Source organism: Condylostylus longicornis, unplaced genomic scaffold (genome assembly GCF_029603195.1).
Source record: "Condylostylus longicornis isolate FDR11 unplaced genomic scaffold, ASM2960319v2 ptg000013l, whole genome shotgun sequence".
In the NCBI taxonomy this organism is placed as follows: domain Eukaryota; kingdom Metazoa; phylum Arthropoda; class Insecta; order Diptera; family Dolichopodidae; genus Condylostylus; species Condylostylus longicornis.
In genome coordinates, this window is record NW_026577982.1 from 10866105 (window position 1) to 10890502 (window position 24398).

Sequence of the window (24398 nt, forward strand, 5' to 3'; positions counted from 1 at the left end):
AGAAAAACTACAAACATTAAGAAGAAACGAGAGCGCAACAATAATATTCTTAAATACATACAAACATACAAACATGCATAATAAAGTTAAATGGTGTTATTTCTTAATTTAAATATTTTTCTCATAAAATAAGTAAAAAAAAAAAAATTTTATACAAAAAAAAAAATTAAAGAAAAATTAAAAATATTCGAAGAAGAGCACAAGAAAATAACAAATAAACGGAAAAATAACAACAACAACACCAACAATAATAATGAAAACGAAAAAAAAAAAATAATAAAAAAATAGCAAAGAGAAAATCATTTTTCAATAAAATGTCTTTGATCTGAATTCGTCCGTCTTTTTTTTCGTTGTTGAATTTTTTTTTCTTTGGGGTTTTTGTTTTTGGAGTAAGGTCATATTGCAAGGCGTCGCGACGTGTTATGAAGGAGAATCTATTAATTTCTATTTTCTGATTTTTGTTTTTTTTTTTTTTTTTATTTTTCGTTTATAATATATGTGTATATGAAAAAAATATTTATGTTTTGATTAAAAACGAGAAACAAAACAAAAAAAAAACGAAACAAAACACAATTATAGAAAAAGAAAAACATATGCAAGAAAAGCTGTAGAGAAAAAAAGTGTGTAAGAATAAAATAAAAAAATAAAAATTTTTAATAGATTTTCATTAGATATAGTATAAATCTCTGTGTGTTTCTTGTAAAAATTAAAAATATTAAATAAGAAAATTAAATTTAATAAAAAATAAAATAAAAAAATTCCCAACATAAAAAAATAAGTGATGGTAATAAATTTTCGTTTCTTTTTCTTATTTTCTTATTTTTATTGTTTTATGAATTTTTTAATTTAGTTAAGAATATTATGTACCCATGCTAATATAAATTTATTGTTATTTAAACAAAAAACAACAGCAATAACAACAACAGCAACAATAACAATAACAACAATAATAAAACAAAAAGAAGAGAAAAAAAAAATAGTTGTTATTCATTTTTACATTTTATAAATTTATTCTTTTTTTCTTATTTTAATTTATTTGGTTTATTTATTTGAGAAAAAAAAATAGATAGAGAGAAAAGAATTTCCAAGAAAAGAGAAAAATATTTTAAATAATAATAAAAATACCTTCTTCATAATATACATATATAATATTGGTGAAATTAAATTTATTTTTGTTTTTCTTTAAAAAAGACAACAAAAACAAAAACAACAATAGCAACAACAACAGAAGAAAAACCCAATTTGTAACCATTTTATATACATAAACACCCAAACCCAAACCAAAACCAATTAATTCAAAAGAATGAGGGAAAAAACACAAAGAAAAATATAAACAAGAAAACGAAATCAAAAGAAAAACAATAAAAAACAAAAAAAAAGGAAAAACGATCCCTTAAAAATCAAAAAAAAAAAAATTTATTCCAAAAACACAAATTTTTTTTTTTTTATATTCAATAATTTATAGTTTTTATGGAATAAAATTTTTGGTTTTCTGAAAATAACAAAAAAAAAAAATTTTTAAATTTCTAAATATAAAATAATAAAAATATTTTTATTAAAATAAATAAAAATAATAACAATAAATATTTGACTTTTAAAAGACAAACAAGAAAAACTTCAAACTTAAGGAGACATAAAAAATTTTTGTTTTTTTGGGTTTTGGGTGCCCTTATAGTTTTCTTTTGTGTGTTTGAAATTTCCTTACACTTTTTCCTTATTGTTTTTCTTTACAATTTTTTTGGTTTTGGGTTCTTCATCTCGACTTTTTTTTTTGGGAGAGTTCCCTTTTTTTTGTGAAAAAAAAAAAAAATTATTCAAAAGAAAATTTTAAGGTAAAATTTTTTTATTTATTTTTAAAATATATTTAAAATTTTTGTATACCCAATTTTTCTCCTACATATTTTTTTGTATAAAATTTAAAATTTAATATTAAGAAAACTGGAATTAAAAACACATATTTTTAAAAGAATTCTAAAATAATTATTATAACTGTTATATTAGTCTAAATAACTGAATAAAATATTTCCGATTTTAAATGAGATTCTGAGATTTGCATTTTTGATATTTTTACTTGTAGGTAGAGCATGGAAAGGTTTTCAATTCCAATTCAAAAGTCGTCTTTTAACATTTAATTGAATGTTTATTTGTTATACAATTCTATTGTATTGAAATTGATTGATATTATTGAGAACCCTTTAAATGAATAAGTGTTCTATGATTTATACAACTATATGATAATAATTAAGAATATATGGAAAAATAATAATTTTTTTGGAATTTTTTTAACTTCTGGAATGATAGTAAGGTCATAACTAACAAGAAATTTCAAATACGTATAGTAATATTAAGGGCATAGAACGGTATAAATTTGAATTATAATTTTTAGAACACAATTCAACTTAATCTGTAAATCATTTACCATGGGCTTAGGGAGTATGCATGATGTTGCCATCTTTTCTATTCGAACATTTTAATTAATTATTATTATTAAACGAATTGCTTAGGCTAAGCATTAAATACCATGCAAACAAAATGTTCTATGAAGGAGAAAAAATAATCGTCACTTAGATTTACAAAATATCAAGCTTTCAATGCGCTTAACTAATTAAAAGACTACTGAACAAAGTCTTCAAGTAAATATTGAACTATTTTATTGTAAAATTAGCGCTGTCTTGCTAAAAATTTCAAATACATTCCAAATACTTACTGACTTTACAATTACGTTTTAGTAAATTAGAACAAGAGTGATCAAAATTTCTATAAAAAATTTTCAGTAAGAATTCCAACATTTTTCAGTGTTATTTCGAACGCTTAAATTTTGAACGAAATCAAATTGTTTTAATTTGTATTGGATTGAAATTAGTTAATGAGATCAAATCATTTGTTATCTACTTCTCAACGCCACAGAACTAAAATAATAATTATAATAACAACACACACTATAATAATACTTTAATTAAATAAGAAAGATTTCGGTAATATAGTAACAAGTTTAGCTACCTAATATTACCCATACAATTTATCTATTTATTGCCTCCCTCACATGCTTACTATAAAAATAAGCAAATCATTGCAAGCCTTTGAATAGAAAAATTTCCCTTCTGTTTTATATAAGATTTACTTATACAGTTACCAAAAAGTTATTCCTAAATATAGTTATCTTCTACCCCTAATATAATCTTTCATTGATTGCTATTAACACTCTCTTGGGATTAACTTTAATTTAATTGAAAATGATTAAATATTGATGTGTTTTTTTTTCTATGTAGTACTTAAGTTACTTCTCAGTAAAACCTTAATTGCATTGGGAAAATACAGATAGAATTTTGCAGAAATTTCCATAGAATCCACAATTTAAAAATAAAATGATTTTCTGATCTGTATGTAGGTATACACAAAAATAGAAATAGGCCAGTTTTTCATAGTTTGCTCATGAAAAGAGATAAGGGGAAAAAAACTTTAAATTCAATATTTTCCATTTTCAATTAAAATTTTCTTTTAAAAAACCCATACAATTTTTTTTTTTGCTCTTTCTGAAGAAAAAAAAACCTTATATTGGAAGAGTTTTCTAATTTTTCATTTGGGTCTGGCTAAATTTTTTTTTTTAGGTTTATTCGATATATGAGCATCCTAGTAAGCGGAATTCATTTTCTTATTAGATATTTATTGGTTTGTATTGGAATACAAGAGGGGCGGGAAGAGAGTGCCATAAAGAATAAAAAAGGATACAAATTGTAAAAATTTAATTTAATTTTACGAATAATTAAAAAGAGAAAAGGTTAGGAGTGATTGTCATTTAACAAAAAAAAAAAAAATTCTATATACTTGTACATAAGCAATTAAAAATTTTTAGATCCAATCACGTCCAATTCCAATATAAATAAAAAAAAATTATGTAAAAAGTTTCAAACAAGACAAGGCAATTAAGAATTTTTTTTTTCTCTGTGTTGGGGAAAAATAAATTTCATTTTCATTTTCTAAAAATTTGAAATTCTAATTAATTTTAAAATTTGTGTTTTCAATTTTGTATCTAAAATTTTTGATTTAGAAATTATAGATGAGCCTTTTATTTTGGAATATAAATTTTGGGCTTATAGTTAAAGATTAATATTTCAAATTTTTCCTATTTTTCAATTATAAAAATGTAGAAAATCAAAATTAGTATAAATTTTATAGTTTTGAATTGAATTTTTCATTTTAAATTCAATTTTATTTTGTGGAATTAATTGTTTTTTTGGTAAAATATTTACAAAAATCTAATTACTTAAATAAATGAATAAAATTAAAATTCTCATTTTATGCAAATCAATTTTAAGTATAGACTTCTTTTGTTCGTTTGTTTGTAAGTATGTGTACGTATATTTATTTGTATTCAACAAGCTTTTTCTAATTACATTTTCAGTTTGATTAGTGATAAAATCAGGAATAATATTTTCTAAAATAATTTAAAAAACATTTTTAAGGTAGTGTTATGTTGCTAGATTTGTGTGTTTATTAACTGAGTTGATGGCAAGTGCATATTTTTGATTTAATGTTGAATTATTTTGGCTTTGAATGGGTGTTTACATCTTATTGGTTGCATTTACTCTGAAAGTAGTTTGAAGATTTAAGAGTAAACATTATATTTCGTTCTTTTTGAAGAATGATGCCACATCATACAATAAAAAATTAATGTATCTATAACCTCCTACAGGAGGTACGTATATGTATTTACGTATGGCGTATATGTAATTACGTATACATATACGTAAATTACATATAGGTCATGTATAAACTTTATTATTTATGTGGATTGTAGACTGTGACGATGCATCGCGCTCCTCAAAGATCTGTTGTGCGTTTTTCCTGATCGTAAGCTGATAATTTATAAGTATTTCCTTTCTTTTGTAGATCGATACTCCGTAGTCCCCCAGAAGGAATACGAAGAAATTTTTTTTTTTTTTTTTTTTTTCTACTATGTGAAAAAAATCTCGAAAGACGAAGAAGGACGGCTCTATCTGTTTTTTTCCTCCGACAGGCCGTCTCTCAGGGATCAGTCGCAGACCAGAGAGCCACTCATTTTGAGTCCGTCGTGTCTGGATGATCATTTGGATTTTAGTGGACTCTTCCCACAAGCATACCTTACTGCGGATATTTCGTAGCCCAATCCGCCGGGGGGACGAAGAAATCTCTCCTTTCTCCAGAAAATTCTAGAATGGTCTTAAACTTCCACTTTCTACAATGGTCTGACAGTATATTTCGGGCAAAACCTGAACCTGGTTTCAGCCCATTCTTATTATCATAGAATTTTTTTTGATTTTAATCTCACAAAAGTTGCCTCGTATATTGATGTTCTAGACTTTTCCAACGCTAGTACCGTTCCCCCTCTAATTGTTTCGTCAAAAAGTTCGCCAAGAGTCGTAGTTCGTATATCGAGTCGTATAATGTTTTGCTGAAATTTTCTTTTCAATTGAATTTTTATTCAGAACTACAATGTTTTAATTACTTTTGGTACTTTTACTCAAACCTGCAGCATTATAGTTCTTTGTACAAGACTACGGGATTTTTCTTTTGAAAAATTTATTATTTACATTCTTAATTATTCTCTATAGGTAGACGTAGGTGAAAATTTATTTTCTATAAAAAATTCAATACCCATTTTTAAATGGATAGCTATTGACATTTTATTGAACGAATGTTCACTTTTAATGTAGTCTAACTATGATGAACCTATACTATGTTTAGAACTCTACAGTACGTCATGTTCATCATAATAATAGGTTTATACCTAAATACTACCACCTACACATCTATAATATACTAAATAATAATATTATTTTAATGGAAATCTAAAAAGTTAAATAAATTTTCCATTTTGTGTAAATGAACTAACAAATTTCTGTGACACAATAAATTTCTGTTTTTCTGTGTATACTTTATAGAACAAATATTTTGATGTTTTCTGTATAATTAATGATATTATAGTATCAAATTATTTATACATATTTAAAATTATATAAAGGAAAAGAAAATTCATATAATATAGAAAATATATGGGGGCTTTAATTTCTCTATGTAATTAAGTGGAATAACAAAGGAATGAATTATTTAAAGAGTAGAATTATTTTGTACATATATAAATAAATTTGCTTACATATTTATTTAAATACATAAACTTAATTTTATTCAAAAAATTATAAGAAATTTTATGCTTTCAAAATAGATTTTAAATAAGTATAGTCCATTATAGGATTATAGTTAAAATAAGAGTTTTAATAAAGGAAAATTTTGCTTTTTAGATCTTAAATCAAGAATATTATTGAAATTTAACTATAAATTTGCAATTCTTGTTAAATAGGACAGGAGGGAATTCTATTTTCTGGTGAAGTTCCCAATCCACCTTATGCTTGCCAACAAAATAAAACACAGTGCCAAAAATATTAAGGGTTATTTTCCTATCAAATTAATAATATCTGTAAATTTCAAAAATCTCGTCGGAATTTTAGAATATTACATATTTTACGTTTTACTGCGAACTCACATAGTCATGATAACGAAAAATTCAGTTTTGAGTAATTATTTCTCTTCTTACTTACTCTTCTTTCTCACTTACTCTTCTTCTTACTGACATTCTTCTTACTCTTGAATGAGTTTATAAGAGAAAGCAAAACGTTTCTAATTAAGAATAGCTGTTTAAACAATTCAAATTTAATTGAAAACTAAATCGTTCACTCTTAGACAATTAAATTTCAAACTGATTCAAGTGTAATTTTTCAATAAAAGAAAATTATACAAATTAAAATCTTGATCCTTTTAAACTAAATTTTAATTTTTTCTCCAAGTCTTCTCAAATGGCAAAAATATTATTTTGAGCATATCTAAACTCAATATTTTCTATGACTTCATATTCATCCTTATATTGTAGAATTATTTTCCTCTGTGAAATTATGAGATTATTTTAAACGCCAACAATGTAGAGCAAAAAATTATTTAACCTTCAATTTAGAGAGAAATTTCATTTTGTAAGACACAAGAAGCAAAATAATATACACGATAAAGAATACGAGTATTTAAAAATTATGCAAAAATTTTCGAATAAAACAAAGAAAACAAGAACAAAAAAAAAATATTGATCCTTGATTACAAAATGAATGTATGATTGGTTTTTTTCAGTTTTCATTCTCTTTTTAATATTTATCAGGATTATAAGGATTGCATACACATTACAAATTATCTTTTTTTTTTGTTATGCTCAACTGCAAATGCAAAAAACAATTTTAATGTATGAAAGGTTGAAAATGTACGGTAGAATTTTTTTTTTCGTTATTATTTTCTTGCATATTACGTAAAGTATGTAGAAAAATTTTGTATTCAATCCTTCAACCTTTTCTTTGTAATTATTTGTACAATTGAAAAAATAAAGTAAATTACGAAAAATCAATTTTTTTTTCCTCTTCTTTTTTTCTTATTCCCTTTAATACTTACACTTTTTTTTGTTTTTTAATTTATTCAAGACTATCAGAGATAAAAATGAAATGCACAAACAAAAAAATTCCTTTTAATTGCAAAGAAATTAATAAAAATTCAAAAGGACCTTTTATTCCAATATAATTGTCTTTCTGACTATATTTGAAAGGATACGAATTTTATTTTTAAATTTTTGCTGTTTGATTACATACGTAGGTATACGTCGTTAGTACTTGTACGGCATATCAAATTGAATTTAATTAAAAAATGAATAATTTTATATACGGACAGAATTTTCCAAAAAAACTTTTATTGATTTATAATATTATTGTATGTGTGTAAAATAAGAGTGAAAGCTGAATTTTATGAATATTAATAATGTTTTTAAAAATTAAGAAAATTTTATTCAATCGAATGGATTTTATAAAAATAAGTACAGTAGAATATAATCGATTAAAAGAGAAATTAATTTGAATAAAATAAAATAATTAATAAAAATATTGGACGCATAAATTATATTAGCAGTCAAGAGGATTTTCGGGGGAGGAAAAAAATAGGGAATTTTTAATTGCTTCAAAAAGGCAATGAATTATAAGAATAAATTCGAATATCACTAACTATGCAAACGTGTGTGTGATTGTTTAAAGTTCAAAGTAATCTTTAATATATTAGAAATTGTCTGACTACAAAATAAGTGGAATGTGTGTGGCCTTTTGAATATTTTACATTAGATTGTGGTATAAGCAATCCTAAAATTTTAGATTTATTAAATGAGTTCGAAGTTTTTATGTTTGAGGTGCCAAATGTGTAGTTAATGTCGTATTTCAATATAACATCGACAGTTTCTTGACAATAACACGTGTTAGAGAGGCGGAATCAGAAAAGATTGAAATTTTTTAGTACGACTTGGAACGAGAAACTTGAATTTTTTAAAATAAAATAAGAAGAAAATTAATTTTTCAATAAATATTTTGCAGTTTTCGCCGTTTTAAAGTTTTTTTACCTTTTTAGCGCTAGGATTATTTTCATGAAATTAGAATTGGCGTTTTCGCTTTAGATTGGTTAAGGAGGTTAGAGAGCTTTTCAATTTTTAGAGTTTTCGACTTTGATGTCTTCGACTAAGACTTTATTTGTGGATCTAACAGCGTTTTCTTGCCTTAGAAAATAACAGTGTAATAAAATTCGATTTCTTATAATTTTCTTATTAAAATAAACCAAAATAACGAGTCAGCACTTTTGATTAACATATAACATCGGCAATTTTTGTATATATATAATTTTTTTTAAAATATTTTTTACGTCATTGTCAAGTTTTGTGTTTTAGTAATTTAAATTTAATAAATAATTAATTGTTATAAAATTAAAAAACAAAAATCTTCACCTAATTAAAATTTTACAAAAATTTAGTACACGAGTTTGTATGTACGTGTTAAGCACATCAACATGTCTACATTTTATTAAAATAAAAATAATTGTTTTTTTTTTTTTTTTTAACGCAATTATTAATTAATAAATATAATCTAGTTAATTAGGAATTTAACACAAGCAAATTAAATTTTAATGAAAAACAAGCACATGTTTGAAAGCTTAAATATATTATATACAAAGAAATGTATATATGTATGTGTGTGTATTTTTGCTCATACACATAATATATACATATCTGTATATATACTTATGTACATGATATTATATATCAAAAAAATACTGTTTCATTTCGTACGTTCTTTCACTGAATGTTGGAAAATCAATGGAAACGTGAATGAAAATCTGTTATTAAGTGCTGTGTCCTCGAATATTTTAAAGAGATTTTCCCACTTTAATATGTTGATTACTTATAATTATGTTTCTTTGCTTCAATATTTCGTTACATTTTGGATAAATAAGAAATATGTGTGACTACGTTATACGTGAGGGAAATTTTTTGATTACAAATTTTTCTTTTGTTTCCTTACACATTACTTTTAATCGGCATTATTTTCGAGGTATAAATGATTAATATTCCGAAAGTATATGAAATAAAAAATCAAATAATATTATATTGTTTTCAAACCCTGTACTAAATCTTTCGAAAGCGCAGGTTATTTGAAGCTTCTATCTTTTTCAGAAGGGAAGTTATTAGAAAAAAAACTTGTACAAGTAGAAATTTCGTGTAAATTCTTCAAAATCCCTGTAACTTGGAAACCGTTGAGATTTGACACCTAGTTTTGAACAAGAATTTTACTCATTTTTGATGAATGGTGATTTTGATGAATACTAAATGATGGTTATGCTATGTTACTGATTACTGAATCACCCTGTTTCTCATCACGATCACTAAAAAGTTATAAACGTTTCTCCGCTCAAAGGTTGTGTGACCTTGTATTAACATTACTAAAAAGCCAAAAACTCTTCCTCTATTATTAAAGAACTATTTGTGTATAGAATATGAATCTCAATTAATAATTTAATAAGCAATCAGCTTAATTTTTGCTTCTGCAACTTCAGTGAGTGTTTTATTATTTTTCGATTGCTTATTAAATATTTCAGGATAATAGGTGCAGTTTTTCAAAAATGCCATGAAAATTTATGAATCAAATTATTTTATGAACACTCAATTAAAAATAAAATATGCACTAAATCATTTGAAATCAAAAAATTTAATTTAATAGAAAATTAATATAAAAATTATTAAAATCTTTTCTTTAAACACACAAAAGGATCAAATGGTATTATTTAAGCTTTATTTGATAAACAAACTTTATTTAATTTTAATTTTTATTGTAAGTATAACACTATAACTAATTAATTATTTGGCAAAAATCACACATAAAATAAAATTTTTAATATTTTAATATTCACTTTATAATTAAGTACATGTGTACAAACATACATCTTAATGCATTACATAATCTATATAAAATTTAATCACATATATTAAATCATTTCATATTTCCAAAATAATCAGCTTTATTTTGTTATTATAAAAATATAATTTTGTATAATTAATAGATTTAATATTATCAATTTATTTTTAATTAAATTATTTAATTTAATTTAATTTTCTACCCTCAAAGTCATATTTCATAACCGAATATGATATTATGTTATGCATATGTATATAGATAATTTCATAGATTTATTAGTTGCTTATACAATATTGATTATCTATGGTAGTAGCTACATACAAATTGTTACAAATTTAAAAATTAAATTAAAATTAATTTTGACATAAAAAATTTTTGCTAATTGTATTTAATCGGTTTATGGGTTTTTTTTTTGTTTTTGTACATTTAAAATGAAAAATTTCAATTAAATTCATAATATCCTTCAATAGATTGGAATTTTTACTATATTTGTGAACCCATAATATACTTATTTTTTATTATACTATTGTAATTTTGAAATTAGTCTTTATAAATTGGGGTTTCTAATACACTTTTCAAATTAGAGTACATACTTTTAGTAGAGAACTAAACTAAGAATCAGATAATAGCCGATCAGAGAACTCGCAAAGTCTTCCGGATCTATTGAAGATCTTCTAGGAGATTACGACCAAAAGAGCTTCAGGAATATTATAGGATTATTGGTAAGAATCATGTGAAAATTGTCATCAGGATCTTATCGGAGTACTGCTGACCCTTTAAAGTGAAGACTGTGCAGATTTTTCGAGGGAGAGTAATGATATCGCACCATAGTTAGTTCTTTATACATCTTCTGAGACAGTGTGATGCTTTTGTTAGGAGAATGGTGAATACTGCGGTACTACACACTCAAGGGAGAGACAGAGTTGCAGATTTTCGAGCCTCACAAATTTTTCGAGTTCATCGAGAGTTTTGTTCTTGAGCGGGTTTTTAAAGGGATTTCCCCTACCCATAGGTGTGGAAGCAGACCACAATAAGCAGACCACAAAAGCAGACCAGTCTCTGGCTGTAAAATGTATAGCCTACAGATATTTTTTAGAGAAAGTTCGACTACTCGTATTCATATTTGACTCTGCCACCATAAATGCGCCATTAAAGAAAGCAATTTCTTTGCAACTTTGTTCTACCCCAGCTTTTGGTAATTGAAAATTCGTTTTCATCATTCTAACACTGATTACGATAAACCAACCCTGATTACGATATTTTCAAAAAGTCTTTAACTAAATAATTTTTTTCTTTTTCTAAAAATTTTTTTATTTTTCCAACATCAAAATTAGAAATACAAAGAAAATTCAAAAATTTATGAAAAATTTTTTTTAATTAAAACCTTTGATTCTTTAAAAAAAAATAATTTAAAGCCATACGTTCTGATTTTTAACCAAAAAATAAACAGGTTATTATTCTTCTCACCTTTCATTTTAAATAATTACATTTTGCGTTCAATTTTCTCAACTCCTTTCCATTTTGTTTGCTTAAAATTGAATAAACTTTACGTTTCGATTATTTTCAAAAATTTTTGTTTATATAAAAAGGATTTTTTTTCGATACTCGTACTCTTTTTTGTCTAAAATATCCTTTTAAAATATTTCGTTTTTTTTTTTTTTACTTTATTCCAATATGAATCCTTTTATGCAATACCCAAAAACGTAATCATTGACTAACAATACAATTACCTCTTTATTGATGGGTTCGACAACAAAAGAAGAAAAAAATTCTACCAAAACGAAAAACAATTTTTCAAAAGATGAGAAAAAAATCCAATTAAAAAAAGAAAATAATGCAAACAAAAAATGAAATCCTTCGCGTAAAACGCGAATAATAATAACCGCATAGTTTGCTCTAAGTGGAATATTTTGGTCTATCAGTGTTCAATGTTACAAATATACATAAATGGATTTGTGCCATATTTACATAGCAATATATTTTTGATTTAAGGAATTGTTATGCATTTCGGAATATGTGCACAAAAAATTCTTTGTTTGCATGTGTTTATGGGTATGGTATGTGTCGTAAATTTCAATAACACTGCAAATAGAGACGAGTAGATATTTTAACAAAAGTTAAGCAAAAAAATATTTTTTTTTTTGATTTTATTATTCGAAAATTCATTTTTCTGCTTGACGTACTTTTTGGACTGTCAATTTTTTTTCGCAGTATGTTGGACCATTAAATGTATACAACATTGAAATTTGCATTCGGTAAACGATGAACCAAATATTCAAGCGTTTTTAAGTAAATTTTATAGTTTGTTCACCGAAATGATTGTGTTTTTTTTTGCTTTTATCGAAACAATTGTTTTCACTTCGATTTCAGTCTTGCTTCTCGAAAATTTACATACATATGCAAGTATTTTTATAAGTTATTTAATATTTTTAGCTATAGCTTTTATGAATTGGAGGGTATTTGCTTAAAAGCTTATAAAAATAAACCAGTATATCTTGAGTCTTCGTGGTCACTAGTAAGAAATTTAGGTTTTCATGGAAAAAACCCGATTTAATAAATTTGTCGTAAATATGGTTAATTCACATTTTAATTTTTTTAATAATGTTCTAGTATGAAAAGCTAGTAATCATATAAAATTATTATTTTATGAATACTCTTAAGACTGATGAAATTTATACGTTCACAGATCAGAAATATTGTTGTGTAAAATATTTAAAATTGATTGTAAAGTGTCTATTTAATCTGAGATTTATATTAAAACCAAATTCGAAAAATTGATAAAAACTAAGGGGAACTATTTTCTATGAAATAAAAATTTCAAACAAAAAATAATTTTTTATAAACTTGTCACGTTTTTCTAAAAATATTCAATATAAAAATATTTTTAGGCGCAATCTACTCATGTCTATATCTAATGTCTATATAATATTGTACATAAACTTTTTGAAAATGCATTTCACGCCACGACAATATTTTATTGAAAAAAAAATATGAGGGAAAGTAGACTCATATTACATATTGTTAATGTTTATGCTGCAGAATATTCAGGCATTTACTACATTTCTTTTAAATCGTTGGAATATCACACGGCAAATTGAAGAATTTACACATGACACGGGCAAAACTCACTTTCCTAAAAATAAAATTTTTATTCAACTACCCCAATAACAAAATCAACATTTTTGATCTTAATACCAAAAGTATGATTTTCTGATTTAACAAACGGGTAATATCACGTTCCATTTATTATATGTGACACAATTTTAGACTCCAAAATAAAATAAGGATCCCAGGATCCTGAAAAGCTTTACAAAATTTACGAATTTTGTATTTTGTGCAGAAATAATATAATAAGATTTACGAAGGGCTAAAATGAATATAAGTAAATAAAATATTTTGGCTATTCTTTTGCTCTTAATAATTTAAAATTTATTAAGCTTTTTGTATACTTACTTTTTATTTTGTAGTGTTGTAGGCGCCAACATTATTCTCATTTATATTTCCTTGAATTTCCCAAAATTTTGGAATTAAGCTGTTTTCTAAATGTGTGATCTAATTATACAGCTGATGACCAACTCAATCTGACATAACCAGTAGTATTGCGGTGGTTCTGAGTTTTTGTTTTACTTAACTATCTGAGATATCTATAAAAATTTATAATATCTATAAAAATTTATAATTAAAATTTAATTTCACGTAGCATGAAAACTATAAGGCAGGTATTTATTGTAATCGCACAAAATTTCATATTTAAATTTTGTAATAAAAATGATGTGTACCAGTAAACGATGTATTTTGATCGTCTGGTTTGTCGATGAATCTGCAAACATGTCAATCGCAATTTCGAAATTTCATATATTCCCAGACTATTCTTAGAGAAAATTATTTAATAAATTTCTCAGGTAAATCGTCCATAATAGAATGTTCTATACTGATAATAATACTAATAGAATGTTTTCGTTAGGCTTACTTTTATTCTTATGGCAACTTTGTTACGTTGACACGAACCAATTTTTATATAGCCTGATTTTAACATAAAATCTAATGGCAGAATGGCAATTATGAATATGAAGTACTATTAAAATTAATTCCATTTCCATTTAAGTGACAGTAGCAATGTTTATTAATATGAATATGAAAATGGTTCAAATTCTTTGCTTGAAAATCCATGGTTTTCATTTAAATATTTATTTTCAACCCACAACTTCTTAAAATCACAATAATTGTAGAGTAAATTTTATTTAAAATTCATTAAAATTCTTACAACTTTTGGCGCAATTAATTATTCAAATAATAATTATTTCTATGTAAATGTATAATATACGTTAATTGGTTACTTAAATGAATCCACAATGAAATCCCATCGGAATCAAAAAGGTTTAAAAATTTTTACACATAAGTACATTTTTTCTTCTACTTTTTAACAAATTTAATAATTGCTTTTATTAAAATATAAAATTCTATTTAAATTAAACAATATTTTTTTTTAAATTAAAACCATTAAATTTATTAAATTTTATGAAGGTGCAAAAAATATTCATGAATTTTTTTTTTTTAAATATTTTAAGTTAAAATTTTTGTTAATATTTTAACTTACTTTCGGCGCCATTTTAATTAGATTAACACATAAATCATTATTTTTATTTTATTTTATTTTTAATAAATTCCGAATTAAATTTATTGTAAAAAAAAGGAGAGAAAGAAAACGATAAAAGCCAAAAATAAATAAAAAATATCTTTTTCACTTCCATTACCACATTAATTTCGTATGCACCACATTTCTCGAACCTTTATCCGTATATCATATATTTTACAATGATAAATTTAATAAAATAAAGCTAGATCAAACAAATGGTTTGTAAAGTAGCACTTTTGCCTTCAACAGGTGAGAATACTACTTTTAAAAACTATGTTAAATTATACGCTTTCATTCATATAACAAAATATTTTAAAAATTGCATACCTTTAGGATGAGCAATGTTAAATTCATTACAATAAACAAAAAAAAAAATTTAAGTTAGCTTTCTGCATTTATAGAAGTTTGGAAAAACGTGCAATTTCGGAAATATAAAGCAGCGAAAATTCAAATTTTTCTAATTTCGAGAGGCGATGGCTTCAGCGTGAGCGGAGGTGGGAAAAAAATTTTATTATAACAAAATAAATTAATTATTTATTAGTGTTCAAAAGCTGCTAACATTCCATACTCCTACAAGGTTCGGGTTTTAGATAAAAAAACGGGTTTAAGATAACGGTTAATTTCGGCAATTTTTTTGGAAAATTTAAAAAATATTTATGGCTTCTTTGAAATAAGTAGTCATTTTTAGGTCTATGAGGGGCAATAACTTTTAAAGGTACAATAACTTCAAGTAAAGATATTACAATTAAAATTTCAACCTTTCTATCCTCAATGGTGTAGAAGTACTTAAAAACGTTTCAGGGACGGATGAGCAGAGTAAAATAAGCATTTTATTCTTTTCTTGTTTTGAAAAAGTACTAAAAATTGAAAAATTTATTCAATCCGGAAATTGTCTTTTTGCATGATTTCATGTTAGGTTTCCTCCCTTTTTTCTCCTTTAATTTCAGTAAAAATTTCACGCTTCATTTAGAAAACAACAAAAAATTGAATTAATTTTTAGTTTAAAATTTAAGTATAAATTATTTTAATATTTAAAATTTTCCACCATTAATATTTTTATATTTTAATTTTTTCCACCATTTTATAATAAAAAGGAGATGCCGAGCGATCTGTCATAAAACATCAAAATTAACGTTTGCGGTGTTTTATGTGGGACAATACTAGTCTTTTATACATCAGTGTAGAGATTGATAATTTCTGATTCTGAAATAAAATTTTAAAATTCTAACACGTTTGTGTTTTTTCACATTATTTTATTATTTTTTTTCATATACAAAATTTTGTTTTAATATATTAAATTTTTCCCTAAAGATGTTGGAAAATTTTTTATTGAATAAATTTTAAAAAAAAAAATTTCATTTTAAATTAAAATTAAATTTTGTCACTATAGTATTTTTAAAGAAATCTCTTAGTTTTATACCCACAAGTTATGAAATCAATTGTACCACTTTGGTTTCAAAAGAAAATCAAATTTCAAGATGAAATTCAAAAATTCCCTTGAGCTCTCCATGTGTCCATAATATTTATCATAATATATATATAATATTTTTATAGAAAAATTTTATCTAAAATTTTTAATCAACTCTACACAGAGAGAAAAAGAAAAAAAAAATTTTTTTTTTTTCCATTTTTAATTTCAATTTTTAAATAAATTAGTTTAAGAAATACTTAAGTGGTTAGACCACAAAGCACTCAATAAGAAATAAATTAATTAAAATGAATATTTTATAAGGATGTCATTAAAAATACAAGCATTGCTTGTACGTGCGTATACTTTAATCTATAGTTAAATTGTGTATGTGAATGCATTTATATTTGTATATAGTTGAAACTTTGATAATTTAATTAAAATAAAACATGAAAATGAATTAAAAAAAATTTTTTTGTATAATTGCGGTTGCGGAAATTTTGGGGAGAAACATAAAAGTGCATTCACAAATTCAGTTTATTTTATTTAATTATAATGCATAAATTCAAAATGGTTTTAATTTTATCAATTAACTGTTATATACGAGTATATATACAAGATTTTGTTCATTTAAATATTATTTATTTGCTTATTATAATAGTAATATTAATTAAATAGTTTATTATAATTACGGATATGTCAATATTGGAAAATAAAATTGAAAATTTAAAGTTTGAAGCTTAAAACTCTCAGTAGTAGATCAATCAAAAAGGCCTGGCACATTGCTATCAACAACGGCTACAAAGGAAATTATTAAAATATTTCCCGCTACCTTGACGAATATTTTAGTCCCATATTAATAGGTATCTAAAAATCAAAAAAATCCCGTTCCAGCATCAAAATTTTTCTTGATTTATCTATAATGACCAACAATCTCTTTAAATAATAAAGACAATGTTTGAATAGTTCTTTGTCAGTTTGAAGTGTCTGGCAAAAAAAATTTTGTAATTTATTTTTATCAGATATTTTTGGGTCGTATTAAGAAATTTAATACAGATTTGTTTGAATTTAGTAATTTTGGAATAACAATGAGACTGTGAGCTCAAACACTTGACAAATTATTTGTATCGAATGTTTGTTTGACTATCCAAATGAAAATCAATTCAAATTATCAAAATAAATCATTGGTTTCAGAAAAACCTACCTAAAATTCAGCTAAAATACAGCTAAATTTTCTTATCTGCTTTAGGTCTAATCATAAAAAATAATTAAGTTGACAAATAAAATTAACAAATGTACAATAATACTGTGAATAATGTCTGAAATTCGTTTAATTTCATTTGTACACTATTATCCAATGAGCAGGAAAATTTATTTATTTGGCAGCTTAAATTAAGTATTTGCTATAAAACAATACTGAAATAGAATTTTTTCAACAAAAAAATATGAAGAATTTAATTATCAATATGGATAAGTGACTGAATGCACAATTCAAAGCAATAAACAATTTATAATTTTATTTTAAACAAAAAATAATTGAATAAAATTTTGCTTATTTTTTCAACTACTAATATTTTCTCATTTCACAGCATGCAATTTTGCAAAATATTAATAATAAGAATGTAGATTTATATATTTCGCATTCAATATGGTGATCATTTCAATCAAATTTATTTAATTTTATCAAATTATACTTTAAAATTTTTTATAAACAATTCAATAATAATTATTATTATAAAAATTGTGTATATACACATGTTATATGAGTAATACATTTTATTCAAAAATTCTCATAATACAATATAAATGTACAATATAAAATATAATTAAAAAGTGTATTGTATTATTCATATATACACAAATATACATGGAGATATTCATACTTAGAATACATTAATGTTTTGAAACGTAATTTTCCCGTTTTAGAATACCAAATTATTAATATTATTGAGGAAAGAGCAAGTATAATACTGAAGTATTTCACGCAAAGCTGAACGCAAAACCAAATGATATTATTGAGAATTTTATATAGAATTTTACTAAAATTTCTACCTTGTATATATTGCATTAAAAGTCTCAATAGGTAACAGTTTCAAAACTAAATCCAGTTGAGTACACATAGAAGCGAAGTGGGAAATTTTAAATAAAGCTTTAAATTATTGAAAACAAAATAATTATAACAGTATCTCAATATTTACTGAAACAATTGTGTAATTAAGTGAATACAGGTTCATTCTTTTTAAATGAAATTCTTCTGAAATTGACAGGTTTCAGCTTTCTAAATTATTAATACCAAATTCTTTTTTTTTATTCAAATTGAAAAATATTTATTAATTTTCTAATGAAAATTCATATACGATTTCCTTATTCGAAATTCTTATTATATTGGATGAATCGGGAACGTGGTATATCTCAATGGTACAAAGGTCAGGCAATTTTATAATAAAAAATCGCTCCTGGGGGATTTGTAGGGGGACAAACAAATATTTAACTCTCAAAATCCTCATTGAAAATTTTTGATTTCGACAAAAAGGATTATCGACTTTTATAAAAGGGTTATAATTTTTTTTTCATTTATTTCCTCAATAACTTTTTAAGTAATACACCAAATAATACGATATTTCGATTGATTTCCATTGCATATTAAAATTTTTAAATCGGTATACAATTACGGAAGTTATGGTAATTTAAGTTGATACACGTTTTATTCGAAATCAAAAACTTTCAACTGGAATTTTGGGAGTTAAATATTCATTTGGACCACCCCAGAAACGATTCTTTTCATGAAATATTGTTCCACCTTTCTGCCCCCGAGAGTTTATACTACGTTATCAAGTTCATCCTCTGCACACTATTCAAATAAAAATTAGTAGCAATACCGAGAAAATTATAAAATAAATAAATAAAAAAAATTCTAAATTTTAAACAAAACTTAAATATTTTGGTTTTATTACCAAATAAATTTGTTTATTTTAAAAAGTGTGGTGAGTCTATATATACATATATCTAAAATATGTATATGTTTATTTTATTATGCATATAAATAAAAGCAATAGTAATTATGTTTGTCAAATAATTTTCTTAAATAGATAAACAATGAATTATTTTGTAAACAATTTTTTAAAATTCAAAGCGTTTTCTTCCGATTGATTTTGTTAAATGAATTTTATATGTTTTTTATTTTGTTTTTTTGTTTTTTTCAAATACATATTTATTGATTTTTACTTAAAATATTCTTTTGTACATACACACATTATTCACAATACAAATAATAGCTATCAATTATATTTCAATAATTTATTTGAATAAAAATGGCATATTTTTTCCAATTTTATTTTTTGAATTGTTAATATAGAATGTCAATATTTTTTTAGGAAATTGAAATTGTTTTTCATTTTTTTTTTGAATAAATATTAAATAATATTTAATTTTTTTTTTGTGCAATATTAGATGTAGATGTTATTATGTATATAATATAAAATGTTGTGTTCACAATTTATAAATACACGCTTTGCAACACAATTATTTCAATTAATTCAGTTTAAGCATGAAAATTAAATAATAAGAGAATAATAACAAAGTATTTTTTATTTTATTATTTAATTATTTTGCGATTTTAAATAAATTTATTGCATTCGTAATCAAATTTTAGTAGAAAAAATTAGAAATTAAATGCAGATATAATTGAATTTTTTATTAAACTAAACGACATTGCATATTAAAAAATCTGATGTGATCAGCACATAACCGACCGCAATGTGTATTGTCTACAGTTAAGTGAAAATGTTACAGAATATTATAAAAATGTCTGTTAAATACTTCTTTCCAATTTTTAGGACATTATTAAGCTTATAGTTAACATACCTAGAAAAATGTAAATTTGGCTCTTAGTAGAGTTTCGATTTGTGCTACCCTGTTTCTGTATTTAAAGAAGAGAATTTGATTTAATAAAATAGAAAATTAAAAAATTTCAATCAGAGCAGTTTTTTTTTTATTTCTAATTGAATTTAAATTAAGTATTGTATTTAATTTCTTATACAGAATCAAGATAAATAGATTTTAGTCCGATCTAAAGCTGTGCTTAGATAGCCTTAACATATACTTAACATATGTTAATATTTATTTAGATAACAATATTATACTAAATTATAATTATTATACTCTAGACTGCTGGAGTATTATAGACTTTACATTTATTAATATTTCGAGAAACAATTTACATATACGAAATTTGCATACTTTCGGGCGTTTTTTGCATTAGAGAATGCATAATTATCCTAGAATTTTACAAAATTTATGTATTTTTGCATATATTATTTGCATATTTTATAAAAAATTTCAAAAATATTATAAATTATTGTACAAAATTATTATAATAGTTTTAAAAAACTGCTAGCTAGGCTATAGTGAGCCAAATAAATGTGGTACACTTTTATGTTGTGAAAAATTAAATTTCTCTCAAATATTAAAACTTTTGTTTTCATTTTCAGTGTCAACTTTATCTTACTAACATTATTCGAGTTTTTAAATTATTTATTTAAATTATTGATTATAAAAGTGTTATTATTACTGCTAAATAAAAATGGAAATAATGATAATAATTATACAGAGAATATAAATCCGTACAATCTATGTACATGTGACAGCATTCATACGTAGACAAAACGTGTGCATATAGAAAACTATACAAAATCAAGTGTATATAAAGAAAAGTTTTTGTTATACACAAACTAACACACATAATAATGTAGTTTTTAATTATTAATAATTTTCTATTGTGAAAAATTTTGTATTTATATGACGCCATACAGTTCTAGACTAATTCTTTTTTTTTTTTCTATAAATTTTTAATTAAGTTGAAAAGCATTTACGTTATAATGTACACATATGTATATACATATATATATAAAATATTATTTAAATGACATAAATTTTAATAAATAATGTAGACTCGGTGTTGTTGATATTAAAATTTTTGATTGTCGAAATTAAAATGAATATAGTAATATTGTGTGTAGCTTGTACAATATATAAATGCGGTTGACAACTTTCTAAACACACAATATAAAAAAATAAGTGTAGTATAATTTTACGTTCAATATTTTTTTTTCTGTGTTTAAATTTTTAGTAATAATAAGATCGTTGATGTACTTACTAACAACTTATTCAGCTTAGTCTGGAGTAAAGTCAGGACAAATGTAGATTGTGTACGTGAACCTTACTCTAGACAACAGACTTGCGAATGTCAGACCCACGCATTAAGTGTGCAAATGAATGTTAAAACCTCCAAGGGGGTTGCAATATCTCGCCAGAAGCGCTTTAACTTAAAGGAATTCATTATTTTACACCCCCAAAATAGATTGTCCGCCCTTTCAACCTCTTATACTAATTTAAGGTTCACAATTAGCACGTAAAAATTTATTTAATATTTAAACGATATTATTTAACGTAAACGACAACAAAAAAACCGCAGTTAATTTGTTGCCAATCTAAAACTAATTTTTAATTCCTCTTGTTCTGAACTATTTTTTGCCGTTATAGTGAATAATGTGTTTTTTTCTTATTTTTTTTTTTTTAATTTTCCCATTAGCATTAATTTTTTTTTTATACAAAAGAATTATATTTTATTTTTTTCACTTTTTTTTTTTTTGGCTTTTATGCTTATTTAACTTTAAAAATAAATTTTTAGTTTAAAAATTTTGTCGCAAATACATACATAAATCTGAAAATACAAATTATAATAAAAAAAAAAATTGTTGTTGTATATAGAGAAATAAGGAAAGAATAAAAATGACAAGATGGTGTGTATAGAAAAATGAGAATTTAAGTTCAATGCTTAAGTGTCCTATAAATAGGAAAATAATGTGAAACAAGAAAAAAATAAGAAATAAAAAATTAAAAATTATGCGAGATGAGGAGAACCTTAGAAAAATAACAATTTAATTTTTTTCTTCTCTTGTTTTTTCATTTTTATTTTTAATATTCTTTCTGCCTTGTATAACAGAAAAAGAAAATATAATTTTAAATATAAAAACAAAAAAAACATGCTGTCATCGTGACCTCATAACATGTTTAATAGGCATTGATTCTATTTTATAGATAAAATAAACAGTTATGTATACACATACATACATTATATACCTATACATACTTATAAATTTATTTGCATATTAAGTGCTCTGTAATTATTATTGTCGTATAACAAAAACAATGTTATTGTATTTACTCTTATAATAAATAATCATTTTTATATTATGTATATGTATGTATATAAATGACATTCTGTAAAATATTATACATTATGCATGTTATAATATTTACACTAAAACTATAAATAAATACTAGAATGACATTCTTTTTTTTTTATCGTAAAAACAAAAAACACATAAATGTGCAGTTTAATTCATTTAAAAAAAAAAAAAAACTAACAATGTGTATAACAATATAAACGTATAACAAGATAACTATTATGCAAATTGTGTGTGTATGCATGTCCATATGAAATATTATGATGATTATTACTCTGACTGCATTTAATTGAATAATTGAGGTACTGTTTTAAGGGTAAGATTCTGTGAGAATATAAAATTTTCTATGTTAAAGAAGAGAAAATTATTGAAAATGCCAGGATATTAGGCCGTCGGTTCAACTGAGTTTTTCTGAAATTCATTTCGATTGATTTTCAATCAGAATTGGATTTGAGTGTATTCGAAAGCAATATACACTCTAATTTTATAATCCATACATTGAATTGAGGCAAGCCCACCTACAAATTATATACGTACCTGAAATAGTTTAACTCAATTAGAATTAAGCCTATATCTTTGCCAATGCTTTAAATTGATTTTTCATAAAGTTTTAGTTCTTTAAACTGAATAATTAAGTAATTATATTGGAAATCCCGACTCCACCCCATACATATTAATTTTAATACAAATATAATTTTTTATAAAATTTCAACTCTGATTTTTGATTCTCGCGTTACCTTTAGAGATTTAAGTACCAGCTCCAACAGCTATACTTTTTGACTCCAATGTCGACAATTTCACTCAGATTACAATTTAGAATTTTTGATTTTGCTGCTCTGACATCAACTGCTTGAGTCCGACTCTTCGATTTATTTTTTGGAATTCTAACTCTTTGACTCCGATTGTACAGCTCTGAATTTTAGATATTAAAGCAGATTAGAACAATTTACTAAAAAAATATTATGGAGCTATAACATTTAAGCATTCTTTTGTATTAATTTTTTAAAATAGCTCTAATAATCGCTCAGTTTTATGTGAAAAATTTTTATATTATTACAATAGCACATTTTATAGAGCTCAAATCAAGACACTAAAGATTGAAAATATAATATTGAAGAATAATTGAAGTGATGTTTAAGAGTGTTAACATTATTCTTGTCACTTATGTGAATTGTGCTATTATATCATGATTATAAAATTAAGATTAACCCCCTATAGTATAATAGATAAAATTCAATAAGATTTTCTTTAGAAAACAAATAATGTAGAAGAAGAAGAAAACAAAAAACAAACAACAAATAATTTATTTTTTTATCATTTTTGTTTTAATTTTTTTTTAAATTATTAAAAACATGTTAGGGTTACAAGTATGTCTCATATATGTATGTAAATAATTCAATTTACTAACACATATAACACATATAAATATTCTATTTAAATATGTCGTAACTATAGAATACACTATATTCTGTTAATGTTATACTCGTAAATGTAAAATTGTTATAAGCATAGAAAACAAAATAAATATATTAAAATTCTATACGATAAAATTATAAGTTTCAAGGAATAAACGGACTTTGGCACATTTGTACTTGCAAACGTGTACGTATGCAAGTACACATCTATACAGGCATTGAATAATATAATGTAATAGATAATTATTATGGCAGCATCGTTGTGTATCTCATATGCACATACATACAATCCCAAATACAAATAAATGTATGAATTTTGTACATGAAATTAAAAATAAAATAAAATTTTAATATTTCAAATTTACTCATCAACAAGAAGTATAAAAATAAATGAAATGT

The 24398-nt window shown here is 23.9% G+C and overlaps 1 long non-coding RNA gene across 1 annotated transcript in view; it reads left to right on the forward strand.

Moving 5' to 3' along the window:
* Window positions 1–1737: 1737 nt before the first annotated feature.
* LOC129605449 (uncharacterized) overlaps window positions 1738–24398 on the forward strand; it is a 93077-nt gene continuing 70416 nt past the window's right edge. The window contains exon 1 of the long non-coding RNA XR_008696715.1: window positions 1738–1832. This is a non-coding gene — a long non-coding RNA (uncharacterized LOC129605449). The remainder of the gene's footprint in view (window positions 1833–24398) is intronic.